This window comes from Prionailurus bengalensis, chromosome D1 (assembly GCF_016509475.1).
Source record: "Prionailurus bengalensis isolate Pbe53 chromosome D1, Fcat_Pben_1.1_paternal_pri, whole genome shotgun sequence".
Lineage (NCBI taxonomy): Eukaryota > Metazoa > Chordata > Mammalia > Carnivora > Felidae > Prionailurus > Prionailurus bengalensis.
The window spans coordinates 71,191,579-71,208,635 of NC_057346.1; the positions used below are offsets into that span (position 1 = coordinate 71,191,579).

At 38.7% G+C, this 17,057-nt stretch overlaps 1 long non-coding RNA gene across 1 annotated transcript; it reads left to right on the forward strand.

Moving 5' to 3' along the window:
- The first annotated feature begins 66 nt into the window (after positions 1-66).
- LOC122483588 lies at positions 67-9,926 on the forward strand. Its single transcript, XR_006297420.1, has 3 exons — positions 67-262; positions 2,281-2,326; positions 6,409-9,926. It is a non-coding gene; the product is annotated as an uncharacterized LOC122483588 (long non-coding RNA).
- The last annotated feature ends 7,131 nt before the right edge of the window (positions 9,927-17,057 follow it).

Consider the following 17,057-nt stretch of genomic DNA (forward strand, 5'->3'; position numbering starts at 1 on the left):
TAGGCTCCCAGCACTACCCCACCCTCAAACTCCCAGATCACCCCCCCCAGTAGGCGGGGCCTCGTCAGGAGGCGGGGTTGAGATTGGCGGGAAATCTTGGGCGGGGAGTGCCCGCGGCGGCTGAGAGCTTCGGGGCGGCCACTACAAAATCGCCCTTCTCGGATCCTCAGTGATTATTACCTGTGTATTGCCGATTCCCTCCAGTTTCTCACCGCTCGGCTGATACACCTGAAATCGTTCGAGACGACGCCTGCGACTACAGGTGATGCAGTGTGCCCCTCGAAATCTCTCATTCAGGGTCCACAGAGATTTGGGGTATTGTGTGACTGGAAGAAGAGCGAGGCTGTAAGAAAGGCCACAAAATAATGGTTCGTTTGTTTGTGTCAACCACCCTCTTCGTCAAGTACTTTGTGTACACGCATTTCTTTCTACTTCGGAAATCCTTTTCTCCATTCCCTGGAGAAATCATTTTTCAAGGCTCTGTTGCCATTGGTCCCTCTTTAGTATCATTACTGGTTTCCCCTACAAGACTTTGAACTCCATGAGGGCACTAATGCCTTTCTCTGGTGTCAAAATCCAGCACGATGCTTGTTTTTTCTTTATTTTGTTATAATGTTTTAATCGGCTAGATCAGACCACTGAGAAAAACCGGACATTTTCTTCTGAAACACGTATTTTCTCTGTTGAGAACTTTTGGCAAATCCACAGAGAGTTTAGCACAGCTCTGCAAACATCTGCCAATTTAACACCTACCCTGTAACAACGTTGACATATTTTCTTTATAAAGTAGGAAAGTTAAGTACCTAGACTCAGGCAAGGGCCACATTGAAAGTTTGGTCCTTAATGATCTAAGCTTTTGCAGATGAAGTAACAGACTCAGGTCACTTCTGTGATTTGCTCGAGTTCAGAGCAATTTAGTATCACAGTCTGTTTAAACCTTTCACTTTGATATTTTGGTCTTTTTTTCTCTGTCAAATATTTTTCAGGTTAAATATGACTCCCTAGTATTCTGCATTATGAACATACGATGTTTTATTTAACCAAATCCCTGTTGTTTAATATTTAGGTTCCCCCCTACTCACCAACTCATTTATGAACTGCTTGGTACATAGTTTTGCTTGTATACGCCAATACTTCCTTCTTTAGAATAAATTCCTAAAAGTGGAATTGCAGAGTTGAGTGAAATGGATTTTTCCAAAGCTTTTAATAAAAAGTGCTAAGCTGCCCTCCAGAAATGTTTTATCAGTTTATACTCTCCACAATAGTATATGAAACCTCCCTGGTGGTCTAGTGGTTAGGATTCGGTGCCAACCACAATAGTATTTGAGGGTGCCCTCCTCCTCCTTAAATTCACCAATACTGGTTGTTGTCATTTAAAAAAGAATATATATTATATATATTTATTATATTATATATTAATATATATTATTTATAAATTATTATATATATTATTATATTATATCTTTTTTAATGTTTATTTATTTTTGAGAGAGAGCATGCAAGTGAGCGGGGGAGTGGCAGAGAGAGAGTGGGACAGAGGATTCGAAGCGGGCTCTATGCTAACACCAGAGAGCCCGGCTTAAACTCATGAATGAACATGAATGAGATCATGACCTGAGCCAAAGTTGGATGCTTAACCAAATGAGCCACGAGGCACCCCAAATTGTTGTCATTTTAAAAATCACTGTTAATTTAGTGGATTAAATTAGCAGATTGTTCTCTTCTGTTTCTCTAGCACCCAGCACAATGCCTAGGATATACTAAATGCTTAATAAATATTATTTAATGAATGTTGAGTGCAAAGTAACTACTCATTTAATAATTGTTATATAGTACATAAACATTTTGGCAATTCTTTTCTGCATATGCATATATTCACATGCTTCAAAAATATGTGTAATAAATATATAATTGTTTTTAGAAATAAGATCGTACTAAACTGTTTTATACTACACTTTAAAAGTTATGGCCATGTTTTCGTGTTCATAAGTAATGATATATATTATTTTCAATAGTGACATAGTATTCCATTGTGTAGAAATACAGTAATTAAGTAAACTATGGGTGAACCATTAGCTTATTTCCAAGTCTTCATTATTATAAAAATACTATAATGAATATTTTTATACATACACACATTTTTGTACTTTCCTGATTACCTCCTTATGATGAATTCATAGTAATGGAATTGCCAGGTCAAAGGGAACTTGCATTTACAATTATGATAAATATGGCTAAATTACAAAAAAACAAAAACTTATATCAATTTATATTCTACAGTGCCTGAGAGTCCACTTTCTTTATACTTTCACCAGCACTGGATAGGGTAAGTACTTTTTACCTTTATCAAGTTGATAGGCAAAAAAAAAAAAAAAAAAGAGGAAAAAAATCTCTTTAATTTTACTTGTATTTTTTGCTTCCTAGCCAAAAAAAAAATCTTTTCATGTATTTCTTGTCTGTTTACATTACTTTAGTGAATTGCCACTTAATTCCCTTCTTCTGTTTATTATTATTAGTCATTTTCTCATTGATTTCCAGGAGCCCCTGCCCTTAGATAGTTAACCTATTGCTACCATGTTACTTTTGTAGAAGGCATGTATTGAATACAAAGAAAAGAAACCCAATGAAACTAGTTCAAGTAAAAGTTAAGGGGAGGGACAGCATGGGGGATACTGTAAGTATGTAACAGGGAATCACGTAACACTCAACATAGGGATTTTTTTTTAAATGTCTACTTATTTATTTTGAGAGAGAGGGGGAGAGAGAGAGAGAGAGAGAGAAAGAGAGAGAATCCCAAGCAGGCTCCACACTCAATGCAGAGCCCCATGTGGGCTTGATCTCACAATGGTGAGATCATGACCTGAGCTGAAATCAACGGTTGGACGCTTAACCTGCTGAGCCACCCAGGCACTCCAGAATTTTTTTTTATTTACTAAGCTACTCCTAGTGCCTAGAACAAAGCCTAGCATAATAGGAGGTACTCATTAAATATTTGTTAAATGAAAAAAATGAAAGAATGATGAATCTCTCACTCTCAAACTTGTCCTTTTGATTGTTATCTCCTAAATAAATATTTAGAGCTTTGTGATATATCCTTCATTCACAGTGATTGGCTAGACTCTTCAGAGGCTCATATCAAAGCTCCTCTCATAAGCCATCAGAACAGGCATTTGGTTAACCTTTTGGTCAAAACTGAAGGTCCTAAGCACTTACTAAAGTTTTTACATGACTTTCAGCTCTTCATGTTTTGGGGATTTGGCTTAGGATGCATCTTGGTCTTTAACCAAGAGTTGAAAAATTGATCAGTAGAGATATTTTGTAGGAAGAGTGGGTCAGCAAATGTAGCAGTACTTCTTCAATTTCACTCAACACTTGTAACTTTATGCATTCTTTGGAAACACCTCTTTCCTCACCTTACTCCAATGAGCAAATACTGGCAATCTCTTGCTTGCACTTGGGTAAATATATGTCATCTGGCAATCAGCTCAATGTCAGTTGCTTGCATCTGTGCTATATGCCTCCAGCTTCTTTCTGTGGGGGTCTCTTTACTCTTCCACGTGACTTTCTTCAGCAACCCATATCTGATCCAGATATCCACAGAATGGCTTTGCCTCACACCACTGAGTATAGATTTTGACCACTCAAAACTCATCTTTGCAGTTAGCCAGCCATCTTTGCTTGTCCAGATTCCACTAGAATGTTGGCTCCATGGAGGCAGGGGCTTTTCATCTATTTCATTCACTGCTGTAGTCACCTATGTCTGGTATAGTACCTGCTTAATAAGTGCTACTGAGGGGCGCCTGGGTGGCTCAGTCAGTTGAGCGTCTGACTTCAGCTCAGGTCATGATATCGCGGTCCATGAGTTCGAGCCCTGTGACTGGCTCTGTGCTGACAGCTCAGAGCCTGGAGCCTGCTTTGGATTCTGTGTCTCCCTCTCTCTCTGCCCCTCCCCCACTCAGGCTCTGTCTCTCTCACTCTCAAAAATGAATAAATGTTAAAAAAAAAAATTAAAAAAAAATAAGTGCTACTGAAGTATTGAGTGAATGAATGCCTCAAATATAATCCTGATGCCAATCCACTGTAACCCCCATAACCCCCAGCTCTAAGGGACATATATCAAAGTTCCATTAAAGCCTCTCTCCCTGGGCAGGAGGTGAGGAAAAACCAATGTCAACACACTGCACATTAAAAACCCTCTCAAAATCTTCTAAACTTCAACTTTTTTTCTGACTTAGAAGTGGATACACAGGTAAATTGGAAAAGCAGCCCCCCCCCCCTTTTTTGCAATTTCTACTTTTGGTGGCCTTCCACTTTACTGTGGAATGTGGAAATAATTTACTTTCTTAGAACCACACACAAAAATGAGATAGAAAGAGTCTCACTTTAACATCCTGCTACACACATATAACAATTGCACTTATTTGTTTACATATTGTCTCCATCTATTAAATCACCAGCTCTTGGAGAACAGCAACATGCGCACACACACACACACACACACACACACACACATAAAGTGTCACACTAACTAGCGCCTAACATAGTTTAAAAAATCAGGGATGGGGGCGCCTGGGTGGCGCAGTCGGTTAAGCGTCCGACTTCAGCCAGGTCATGATCTCGCGGTCCGTGAGTTTGAGCCCCGCGTCAGGCTCTGGGCTGATGGCTCAGAGCCTGGAGCCTGTTTCCGATTCTGTGTCTCCCTCTCTCTCTGCCCCTCCCCCGTTCATGCTCTGTCTCTCTCTGTCCCCAAAATAAATAAACATTGAAAAAAAAAATTAAAAAATAAAATCAGGGATGAATAAAAGTACCTTAGCAGTACTAGTAATAATTCCAGTGTATTGCACAGTACCAAAGATTAGTACTGTCTTTCCAGTACCCTTCTAGGAGAAATCTTTAAATTTGGAATTATTTTTTTCTATTAAAAATATTTTTTAATTAAAAAAGTTTTTTTGTTTATTTTTGAGAGAGAGAGAGAGAGAGAGAGAGAGAAACAGCACGTGTAGCGGAGGAGCAGAGAGAGAAGGAAACACAAAATCTGAAGCAGGCTCCAGGCTCTGAGCTGTCAGCACAGAGCCTGATGCAGGGATTGAACTCATGAGCTATGATATCATGACCTGAGCTAAAGTCAGAGACTTAGCCGACTGAGCCACCCAGGCACCCCATTTTTAAATTTTTTTTAAATGTTTATTTATTTTTGAGAAACAGAGAGAGACAGAGCACAAGTGGGGCAGGGACAGAGAGAGACAGTGAGGCATAGAATCCAAAGCAGGCTTCAGGCTCTGAGCTGTCAGTGCAGAGCCCGATGTGGGGCTTGAATGCACAAACCTTGAGATTATGACCTGAGCTGAAGTCAGATCCTTAACCACTGAGCCACCCAGGTGCCCCTAAAATATTTTTTTAATTGAAGTATAACTGACATATAGTATTATATTAGTTTCAGGTACACAACATAGTGATTTGACAATTTTATATATTACATAATGCTCACCATGGTAAATGTAGTCACCACCTGTCACTGTACAAAGTTAATTACAATATTACTGACTATATACCCTATGATGTACTTTTCATCTGTGTGACTTAATTTATTTTATAACTGGAATTTTATAACTATTAACCCATAAATTTGGAAATATTTATAACAAAATTATAGGATTGCTTGCCCCTTGATGTTACTGTGTTAGTCTCCATTGCTGCTATAGATCTCACCGTCCCTTCTCCAGTGGCTTCTGGTTGAGCTCAGCTGATGGAGGGCACTAGCAGATCAGAAGGCAGTGGGAGAAAGAGATCAGGGTATTTATTAACCTCCCACCTTCCCTCCATGTTGGCCACAAGTCAGCAGTGGTACTATATCATCTCTTGCTGTTTCATTACCCACATTCTGATTACACTGTCTTCAGTTGTGCCTTTGGAGTGTGCTGTTTCCTGCTGGGACCCTGACTGATTCAATAATATTTAAAAATTTTACAGGGTGCAGGAGGTATATGATAATTTTTTTTTAATGTGAGAAAAACCCGTTTTCTTTTCCTGAAGTTGAGTTTGTATTATACCTCTAAGAATATTAATACTAGTAGATCTGAAACAGCTGAAATAGAACCTAAGATTATGGTGTATACCCTTCTCTGTTTTTTACCTGTTCAAATATATAGGATAAAAGCTTATAGTTGGTTTTATATATTTTTTTCAAAAATAAAAGGAATACACATTTATTTAAACTGTTTCAAATGCAGTGTGGAAAAATAATCCCCTATTAAAATTAATAATCCCTATTAATTTAATAATCCCTATTAAAATTTTAGTGATTTCTCCCTACGATAATATATATCTAAAGGAGGAAAATTATCCTGAGAATGTATTTTCTAATATTTATAGTTTGTAATACATTGTATTTGCATATGCATATTGTAGGTATGGCTCTCTTATTCCACAGAAGTAAATAATTGCATTTCTTCAGATCAACTTGAATCTAAACCTGAGCTCCCATCCTGCCATGCTGGTGGGTAAGTCCGTCTCGGTTACTGAGCATTTCCTCTCCATCTAGGATTGTACAAAGTTTCTAGAGCCTTAATTATCATGGAAATACCTGGAAATTATTTAGTTGTCTGTCCACATTGATTTACTGCTAAGATTCCCTTTTATGCCATCTTCCCTTCAGGTCTCATGACTCTGATACTCCTTTACCACCCTTGGAATCAAATGAGTGAATCTGGCAGCCCAAGAACCCAGGTACAGCCTTCCCCTTTGAGGTTTTGCCACCATCCTGGGTTCTGTCACAGAGCAAGACAGAAGACTTAGCTGCTTACTCAACATTTGAGCTTCAGACTTCTAAGTCTTAAGGAATCTGTCTTCCACCTCACCTTCAAAGGCATTTCTGTCCTTTGTTTCTCCTCCTTATTTCAAAAGACAACAAGAGCCTATGTTTTGCTTTTTGCCTTACAAAAATATGAGGGTCTGGATACTTGCCTGAATGGGGGCGAGGGGCAGGGGGATACATAGAATTAATATCTCAACAAAATAACCTGCCACAAAAATTTATATCAAATTATAAATGCTTTTTTTACCCTGCTTTTTTATTTAAACATTATACCATAAACATTTCATGCCATGTGCTTTTGTAATTTTTAAGTTTTCCTTTATTATTTTCGAGAGAGAGAGAGAGAATACAAGCAGGGGAGAGCGGCAGAGGGAGAGAGATTCTCAAGCAGGCTCTATGCCCAGCGCAGAGCCCAGTGTAGGGCTCGATCCCATGATCCTGGGATCAGGACCTGAGCTGAAATCAAGAATTGGATGCACAACTGACTGAGCAACGTAGGCACCCCTAAAATCATGTCACATAATTTTAAATGTCTGCATAACAGTAAGATCCTTCATCATACAAATGTATCATAATTTATTTAATTGACATTTCATAGCCTTTAGATAGCTCACTCTAAATGCAGTCTTATCTATATTTACTACCTTTTTAAATTTTTATTTTTTCTGGTTATTCAGAAGCTAAGGTTCTCTTCTGGTAATAACTAAAGCTTGGAATAGAACAATTGGAGCTAGTGGACATAATTTGGAAGACTAACCGTTTAAAGTTTTATCTAAACTCCATAACATAATTTCCCTCCCTCGGTATTACCAAAAGTGAGGCCTGTACAAAAGCCATTGGCATACTTGAGTTGTTTAGAAATATTTTTTCCAGAAATGAAGCAATTATTACAGAATATCATCTAGATAGTTGAGTAACAATGAATGTTACATGTCCATGGGAAAATTTCAACTTGGCTCTTATTACACTTTATTTTAATTCTAAAACATCCTGAACCAACAAAAAATGACCTTTAAATTGGAGCATAGTACTACTTTTTCCATCTATTCTTTCTACTAAATACCCTTATTGATCTTTTGATCAAATTTGCAACTACCAGTTAACAGTCAAGTTGTACCCTGAGCAAAGTCCCCACATCATTCTTGAAGGCACTGAAAACCATTAATACCCCCAAGAGACCAAATGTCTCTTCTTTTGGTTCACAAGTGAAGCTTTGATATAAGAACTGCTCTAAAGAGTCCAGCCAACCACTTTCAACTCCCGGAGCCACCAATATGCCCATAGAAGGGAATGATGAAAAGGAAAATTTCTGGAGTCAGATATTTTTCATTCATTCAATATGTATTTGTTGATCTTACTATATGCTAAGCATTATCACTAAGATACTGAGAATACCTCATAAACAAACAGATCAAAATTCCAGAGGAAGAATATAATGAGATGAAATCAGAGAGGAAATGGGACAGGGGTTACAGATAATATAGGGCTTTCAGGCCATAGTAAAGACTTTGAGAGAGATGGGAAGCTACAAGAGGATTTTGAACAGATGAATGTCATGACTGACATTTTAAAAAGATTATCCTGACCCATGTGCTGAGATCAGATTATAGGGGTCAAGCAGACTAACAAGATCCAGACTCTTACAGTAATCCAAGTGAGAGATGACAATGGCTTGGACCAGGATTGTAATGCTGAGATGGTAGGAATTAGTTGGATTCTGCATGTATTTAGAAGGTGGACCCAACAGTACATTTTGCTAATGGGTTGAATGTGGCATGTAAGAGAAAGAGAGGTTTCAAAATGGCTGCCATTATCGTCCTGAACAAATCGCAGTGAACTGCAATCAAGGAGAGGTGGAAGGAGCGGATTTTGGGGAGAAAGATGATGATATGATTTTATAATATTTCAACTTTGGGATGTCTGTTAGGCATCCTAGTGGAGTTAAGGCTTAGTTTGTTGGCATATGAGTTGGAGTTCAGTGGCAAGATGGAGGCTGGAGATCTAAAATTGGGAGTCATCAGGGCACCTGGCTGGCTCAGTTGGTAGAGCATACAACTCTTGATCTTGGGGTTGTGAGTTTGAGGGGTATAGAGATTACTTAAAAATAAAATCTTTAAAAAAATAATAATAAAATTGGGAGTCATCATCATAAGGAAGTTATTTAGAACCACAGACTAAAGAGTAGATAGAAAAGAGTTCCAAGAATTGAATAGTGGGGCACTCCAATATTAAGATAGAGCTGGGTTTGTATGAGCTTAGCTACTTACAAATTCTAAGATCTGTAATGCCTAATTTCGCCTCTCTGAACCTTTGTTTTGTTGTTGTTGTTGTTCTTGCTTAAACCTGTAAAATGACATACTTTGGCTAGTATCTTTTATGATTATTGTGATGACTAAGTGAATTTTTCATTTAAAGTGCTTAACACACTGCCTGGCACATGGTGAATACTCAGTAAAATATTAGCTGTTATTATTTTTAAACCAGAATTTGTTTTCCAAAATGTTGCTGGTTGCCTTGGTGATAATATACTCATAGACTCAGTACAGCAGCAATACTTTTTATTTAGCTAGGTAAAAAGTGGCAAACTGGAAGTGTCCAGTGAGCCACTCACTCCTCCATATGTAATATCTTAAATAAGTTACATTTTTAGCCAGTAGCCTTTTTTCCAACTTGTTAGCTTTTGAAGTCCTCCTAAATATTTAATTTTGTTTGAATCCCTTTTGAAAGTTTTTAATTATTTTATTTATTTTTCATCATTAGAAGTACACTTCTAATCCCCATCACCTATTTTACCCATCTTGCCCACCCACCTCCCCTCTAGTGACCATCAGTTTGCTTTCTATAGTTAAGAGTCTGTTTCAGGGCGCCTGGGTGTCTGACTCAGTTAAGTGTCTGACTCTTGATCTCAGCTCAGGTCTTGATCTCAGGGTCATGAGTTCAAGTCACATATTGGGCTCTGCACTGCACATGAAGCCTATATAAAAAAAAAAAAGAGTTTGTTTCTTGGGGGGGGCACCTGGCTGGCTCAGTTAGTAGAGCATGTAACTGTTGATCTCAGGGTCATGAATTCAAGCACCATTTTGGCATGAAGCTTAGGTAAAAAAAAAAAAAAGTCTTTCTTGGTATATCTTTTTCCCCACCTTTGGTCATTTGTTTTGTTTTATTAATTCCATATATGAGTGAGATAATATGGTATTTGTATTTCTTTAACTCACTTATTTCACTTAGCATTATATTCTCTATCTCCGTCAATGTTGCAAATGGCAAGAGTTCGTTCTTTTTGATGGCTGAATAATATTCCATTGCATATGTATACCACATCTTCTTTATCCATTCATCAGTCGATGGACACTTGGCATTTCCATAATTTGGCTATGGTATATAATACTACAATAGACATTGGAATGTGTGTAACCCTTTGAATTAGTGTTTTTGTAATTTTGGGGTAAATAGTAGTGTATTATAGGGTAGTTCTATGTTTAGTTTTTTTTTTTTTTTTTTTAAGTTTTTTTCTTTAACGCTTATTTTTGAGAGAAGGTCGGGGGCAGAGAGAGAGGGAGACAGAATCAGAAGCAGGCTCCAGGCTCTGAGCTGTCAGCACAGAGCCCGACACGGGGCTTGAACCCACCAACCCTGAGATCATGAACTGAGCTGAATCGGAGGCTTAACCAACTGAGCCACCCAGGCGCCCCATGTTTGGTTAGTTTTTTGAGGAACCTCCATACTGTTTTCCACAGTGGCTGCACCAGTTTGCATTCCTACCAATAATGCACAAGGCTTCCTTTTTCTTCACATCCTCACCAGCACTTGTTGTTTCTTGTGTTTTTTATTTTAGCCATCCTGACAGGTGTGAGGTATTATCTTATTGTAGTTTTGATTTATATTTCCCTGATAGTGAGTGATGTTGAGCATCTTTTCATGTGTCTGTTGGCCATCTGGATGTCTTTGGAGAAAGAAGATTTTTTGTTTTGCTTTGTTTTGTTTTATTTTTAGTGAGAGAGAGCTCCAGCTGGGGAGAGGGGCAGAGGGAGAGAGAAAGTGAATCTTAAGCAGGTTCCATGCTCAGTACGGAGTCTGTCACATGGCTTGATCCCATGACCTGAGTTAAAATCAAGAGTCGGACACCCAACTGACTGAGCCACCCAGGAGCCCCAAGAAGTTATTTTTATTTAGCTGCCAAGATCTATGAAACATAATAATAGAGACTCTCCTTTAAAGTTTTGGCATTCAGTATGGGTGAGTGCTATAAAACTAAACATGTGACTGGTAAACTGAAATAAGGATGTACTTCTTCAGCAGATTTGAGTAATCATTTGGTCTGGAAATCATTTCGTCCAGTATAGGAAGATGTCTTCTAAATTTCAAAATAAATGACCTCTTATTGTCTTAGCAAAATAAAATCTATTCTGATCTCATTTTTTACAGAAACCCAACCCAAGATTATTTGGGAAACCACTTTCTGTATTAAAAACACACATTTCTTCCTTTAATAAGCCAAAGCCAGCATTTTTTTAGTGTCAGGGTGACTTTAGCATTTCTTTTCCTTTGGCCTATTGCTGAGGTGGCAAGGGTAAATTGAGAAACAAAAAAACTGAGACATTTTATGCTGGAAAGAGCATTCTTATAAATAAGCCAAAATTTTTCATTTGTTGTATTTCTTTTTCTTCCCTCATGACAAGAGAGAAAAAATTCAAACCCTAACCTATCAGTAGGCTAATAATTCTTTAAATATTGGTCATGATAAAAAATAATGTGGACATTAGGGGCGCCTGGCTGACTCAGTCCATGGAGTGCGCGACTCTTGATCTCAGGTTTGTGGGTTCAAGCTCCATGTTAGGTGTAGAGATTACTTTAAAAAAATAAATCTTATGGGGCGCCTGGGTGGCTCAGGTCATGATCTCACGGTTCCTGAGTTCAGGCCCCACATGGGGCTCTGTGCTGACAGCTCGGAGCCTGGAGCCTGCTTCGGATTCTGTGTCCCCCTCTCTCTCTGCCCCACCCACGCTTGTGATTTGTCTCTGTCTTTCAAAAATGAATAAACATAAAAAAAAATTTTTTTTTTAAATAAATCTTAAAAAAAAAAGGTAACGTGCCCTTTAAAACCGACGTTTTCTAAAATTGAAGTCCAAAGTTAGTGTGCAATTCCCTTCTCTGCTGCTAGGTGGCAATTAATGCTTTGGAGAGAAAAAAATCTGCCCCCCCCCCCCTTCCCCACCCAAAAAGATACGTGCATTTTCTCTTCCATAAGGTAAGAATTCTCTTAAGGATAATATTCTCTTTCCTGTTTTGTTTTGTCCAAGTGAATTTACATTCACCTTTTCCTTTAATTGTTAAGAATAACACATACAAATCCAATGCAGATTGCTATAGCTAGGGAAGAATAGATCATATCTTTGAAAGAGGGTGGTTTCCAAAAAGGAGTGTATGTTCATCAGTGATATAGAGTAGGAAGTGGCTATAATTTCCCTGCGACATTTCTTTTCTTTTTTCAGTTTTACTAAAGAAAATTTCCTGTGGAAGGAATTATAACTGGCCCATGCCAACTTTATGCCAAATGTAATATAATTAACTATAAAACAAAAATGGAGAAAGAAAATAATTTTTAAGACCTAAAAGCAATTCCAGTGTGGCAAAGCTGCTTTTTCAGGTCAACTACAGGAAAAACAATAAAAAGATTCTTTATCAGAGTCACAGACTGGTACAATATTAAAAAAACAAACAAACAAACAGCAAACCAACAACTTTTTTTTTTTTTCAGACAACCTATTCAGGTTTACCTATTCCTAACAAAATTATTTAAAGACTATACATAGTTTCTGTGTATGTTTACATCTAGTGACTCTGGTCTACATCCTTTAAAAAAATATGCTTAATCGTATACATTGCTTTTTGTGACCTTCCTTACCAAAAGGATATATATAGTGGGTGTTTGCTTCATAAAATTCAAAATATCAAATCCCTATTCAAAGAAGACTCTCAGTTTGGGTCTTAAAGCAAAAAGACACTCCCCAGGCTGAACTTAATGAAGCCTAACACCAAAAAGAAAAGCTGTTTCTGGCATTCTAGGCTTTCCCTGCATCCAGATGGCCTGTCTGTAGCCTAGCCAGAACCAGACAGACCCTTCCTGCTGCCTTTTCTGCTGGCCTTGGATGACAGCCCCAGGCTACACCGGCTTCCATACCCCTTTAACTCTTCAATGTCCAAGCTTTTTAAGAGACTGGACTTCCAGTGTGAATTGGGTTGAAAGAGTAAATCAAGTTTTAAGCTTAAAGTTTAGTTTATAAAATATTTATCCACATCACCTTCCACCCGGCCCCTCCCATAGGCTTCCTCCCCGGGTAGCTCAGCTAGCCAATTGGCATCAGAAGAGCACCGTTTGGAAGGGAGTGTGTGTGGGCAGCTTGCAGGTGAGGACAGGGCTGCCAAGGCAGACCATGCGGTTTGTCCTGTGCCTACACCCAATACCTGACTTGTGCCTTTCCAGAGCATGTGTATACACACAGCAGTTCTGCTTTTTAGGGTGTGGGTAACTTTAAAAAGTATTTTTTTTAAATAACTCTCTGACAAGACTTAGGTTCAGCAAACAAGAAATGCATAAATGGGAGATATAAAATGACCATGCATGGATTTAAGTGAGAACGTCTCTGAAGAAGTCGTGCCAGAAAAACCTACTCTGTGTTTCAGAAGTGCCCTTGGAAATCTTAACTGGTAGCAGCCATTGTTTTCATCGTAGGTTTTCAAACGTTTGTGTGTATATGAGCATTTCACCAGAAGGGAATACACAAAGCTGACTTCACACTCCAAGGCAGAAATCCCCACGGTTTTGCTTTTCTCCACATAGACAGATGCTTTTAACGGATCTATAAGGGTGTTTCTAAGTTGGTCAGAATAGATATTTTTGCATGAAAGCCTATGACTGTATCTTTTGCCTTATTTTTGAATCTCATTTCTTAGTTCTGTGCTCCCTATTATTTTTAATTATTATTATTATGCCTGTTGCCAAGCTGTTTTACTTTCCGCAGAGTTGATTAGAGACCTGAGAAATCTAGGCCAACATAAAGTCCTGGTTTCCAGGTCAGACTACATGAACAAACGGGGAAAAAAAGGCAAAAGTGCTAGCTTTCACAAAGCTCTTAAAGAAAACAAAACCAAAGCAAAAAATGCAAAGGAACCTAGAGCCTTAGCGAGTGGAGTTTAAATCTTCTTCTTTTTTTTTAAGTTTATTTATTTTGAGTGAGAGGCCATGAGCGTGAGAGGGAGAGAGAGGAAGAAAGGGAATCTCACTGCACTGTCAGTGAGGAGCCTGAGGTGAGGCTTAAACCCACAAACTACATGATCATGACCTGAGCCAAAATCAAGAGTTGGATGCTTAACTGACTGAGCCACCCAGGCAAGTAGAGAGTGGAGTTTAAAAACAGGAACCCATGGAAGGAAACATGACAGGATAAAAAACTATACAGCACTGAGATGAAAAGAAAGTATTTAAAAGAGCGAATAAAAATAGATTTTTCAGTGTTTAGCCCGGAGTACTGCGGGTCTATGCCAAGCAATAGAATCTCTCTCCACAGCAGACAGACGTAAAAGGGGCACTGGGTGTGGCTTCCCATTTGTGGCTGCAGAACTAAAATACTTCCCTTGACCCTCTGCACCCAGCTCACTCTGTTCAGATCTTCCCTCACCTGATCTCAGCTTCACCACTTACTTCTCTGTATTTGCCTGGCCCACAGATGTTGTCTTCTGTGCCATGACCTTGTCTCCTTGCAACTAAGTTGATGAAAATTGGGACTCTCCATCCCACTATGTTGTCTCAGGCCACACTGCATAACATTCCTCCCTGTTGGACCCACTCCTCAGGATTCTCCTTTCCATGAAAAAAGCAGTGAACCAGATGGGCATTTAGGAGAGATTATGTCCTCAGGAGAGATAGGGTATCACTTATTATTTGATGCACATTTCCAGAATACAGGCTGAGATCACCTAAATCCATACAGAGCAAAAAGGGCCATCATTTCTGGTTGTAAATGTCTGTTTTTCAGCTTTACATATGCTACCTTACTAATGATTGATGCATTGCAATCAGATTTTCACAGAACGATAAAATACTACTCCCTCTAGGACGTCAATGTTAGAAAAAAATTTATGAAAGCAAAAAAGGAACTAACAAATAGAGTTCAATGTCAATTTTTCTTAGAAAATCTGAAGAAAAGCCCAATTAGAGGGGAAGATTATTTTATAATAATTCATCTACTGTGGGTTTAATGCTCCTTTTTTTAAAAAGTGCTTTTTATTTCTGTGAAGAGAATTTTACTTCCCTTTCATTTTGAGGAGAGGGACAAAAACTTGGGAACACTATCCCTGCATTCTAGAATAAAAAGAAAATTGCTGGCATGAGAAATGTTATGAATTTGTGAAAAACGATAGCTTTATTTCCTAATTAGAATATTGCATTTTTCTTCACTTTCCCCATCACCATGAGAGTATATATGTATGTATGTATATATATATATATACGTATATATATATACATATATATATGTGTGTATGTGTGTGTGTGTATGTATACATATATATATATAAAGGCGTCCTTGCCTGAAAGCCTTTGACCAGATTTCACGATGCTAGTCCTGTGCTAATAAGAAGTCTTTATTTAGTTTCTGTCTTTCCAAACAAACCTGTAAGTTTCTGACAGAGCAAATACCAGTTTGTTCCTCTCTGTCCTCTGTCCCTTGACCCCCAGCTGAAATCTGGCTCAGTCTGTTCACCTGAAAAGATGAAACTAGACCCTATTTCTGTAGCATATTTTTGTTCTGATGCAGGGCCACACAGAGCTGTGGAGAGTTCCAGGCAGGCCCAGGGAGGAGATAGAGATTGGCCACCATCCAGTTCAGCTGGACGAGAAGTTCAGCTTCCTTGTCCTCTCACACACAGCCCCTTCCGTGCTGACCTTTGACTAGCTGGCAGTGCTCTTGAGCCCTGACCCTGCTGCTGCTCTGCCCATGTTCTTCCTCTTCACCACACTCTCAGTACTTCTTGGAAAGAGGAGAAAGCCAGAGGAGAAAGGGCTGGGGAGAGGAAAACTGCAAGTCCTGGATTTTTGAGCCTCTAAGGATTTTCTCCCCATCCTTGATAAGGGGTTCTGTAATATAAAAGGATGTCAACAGGGCCGCCTGGGTGGCTCAGTCAGTTGAGTGTCCAGCTCCGGCTCAAGTCATGATCTCACAGTTTGTGGTTTGAGCCCCTTGTCGGGCTCTGTGCTGACAGCTCAGAGCCTGGAGCCTGCCTCTGATTCTGTGTCTCCCTCTCTCTCTGCTCCTCCCCTACTCATGTGCTGTCTCTCTCTCTCCTTCAAAAATAAATAAAAACAGTAAAAAATAAAAATAAAAAATAAAAGGGTGTCAACATATGGCATGCAAAATTCACAGATACTTGGAGAATTTACCATGACCTATGCATCAGGGTAGATAGCTTACAAACCTCAGAAGAACATGCTAGCCCTTCTGCAAATATCCCATAGTCTTTTTCTAAACTCCATATTTAATGGAACATTTTGCAAATGGCTTGCTTCTTTTTTGTGGTTATTATTATCAGTAGTTCCATTGTAGAGGAATAGATTCCAGGAAAAATTACGATGCATATAGACAGTGATTAAATAGCTTATAGAATTTAATGCTAACGCCGTTAAAAGTGCAAATGATTTTTTTATAATCATTTGAATAATTTTGAAAGAGACCCAACCAATACATAACACCATCTATACCATGTTTAAAATTTAAGAAAAAGTAAATAATATGGAGTAACAATTATAAAATTACCTTTATCATTGTAAAAGTAAAGATTTGATTGTATTTTCCTGATTTTTCTTCCCCTTTGAGGACTTTAGTGCCAGTGGCTCAGTTGCATGCTTGGCCTCTCTCCTCCTGCTAACTTTGTGCAAACAATGCCCTCCCTCATTTGGGGGTGTCTATTACCCTTTCATCTGGCCTGCTCTATTTACCTTCCAAAAGCTGGCATTCAGCTGAAACCAGAGGAAAAAAAAAATCTTTCCCCAGTTTGTTGGCGACTTGTTGAAGGCAATTGACTGCTTTTCAACAGAAAACATTTCCTTCCCCTATTGTGTCACCTCTACTCCTTAAAACACTCAATAAAGTTCTGGCTGAGCCCTTCTGTGATTGCCAGACAATGGCTTCCTTTAAAAAAATACTTAGAGGGGCGCCTGGGTGGCTCAGTCAGTTAAGTGTCCGGT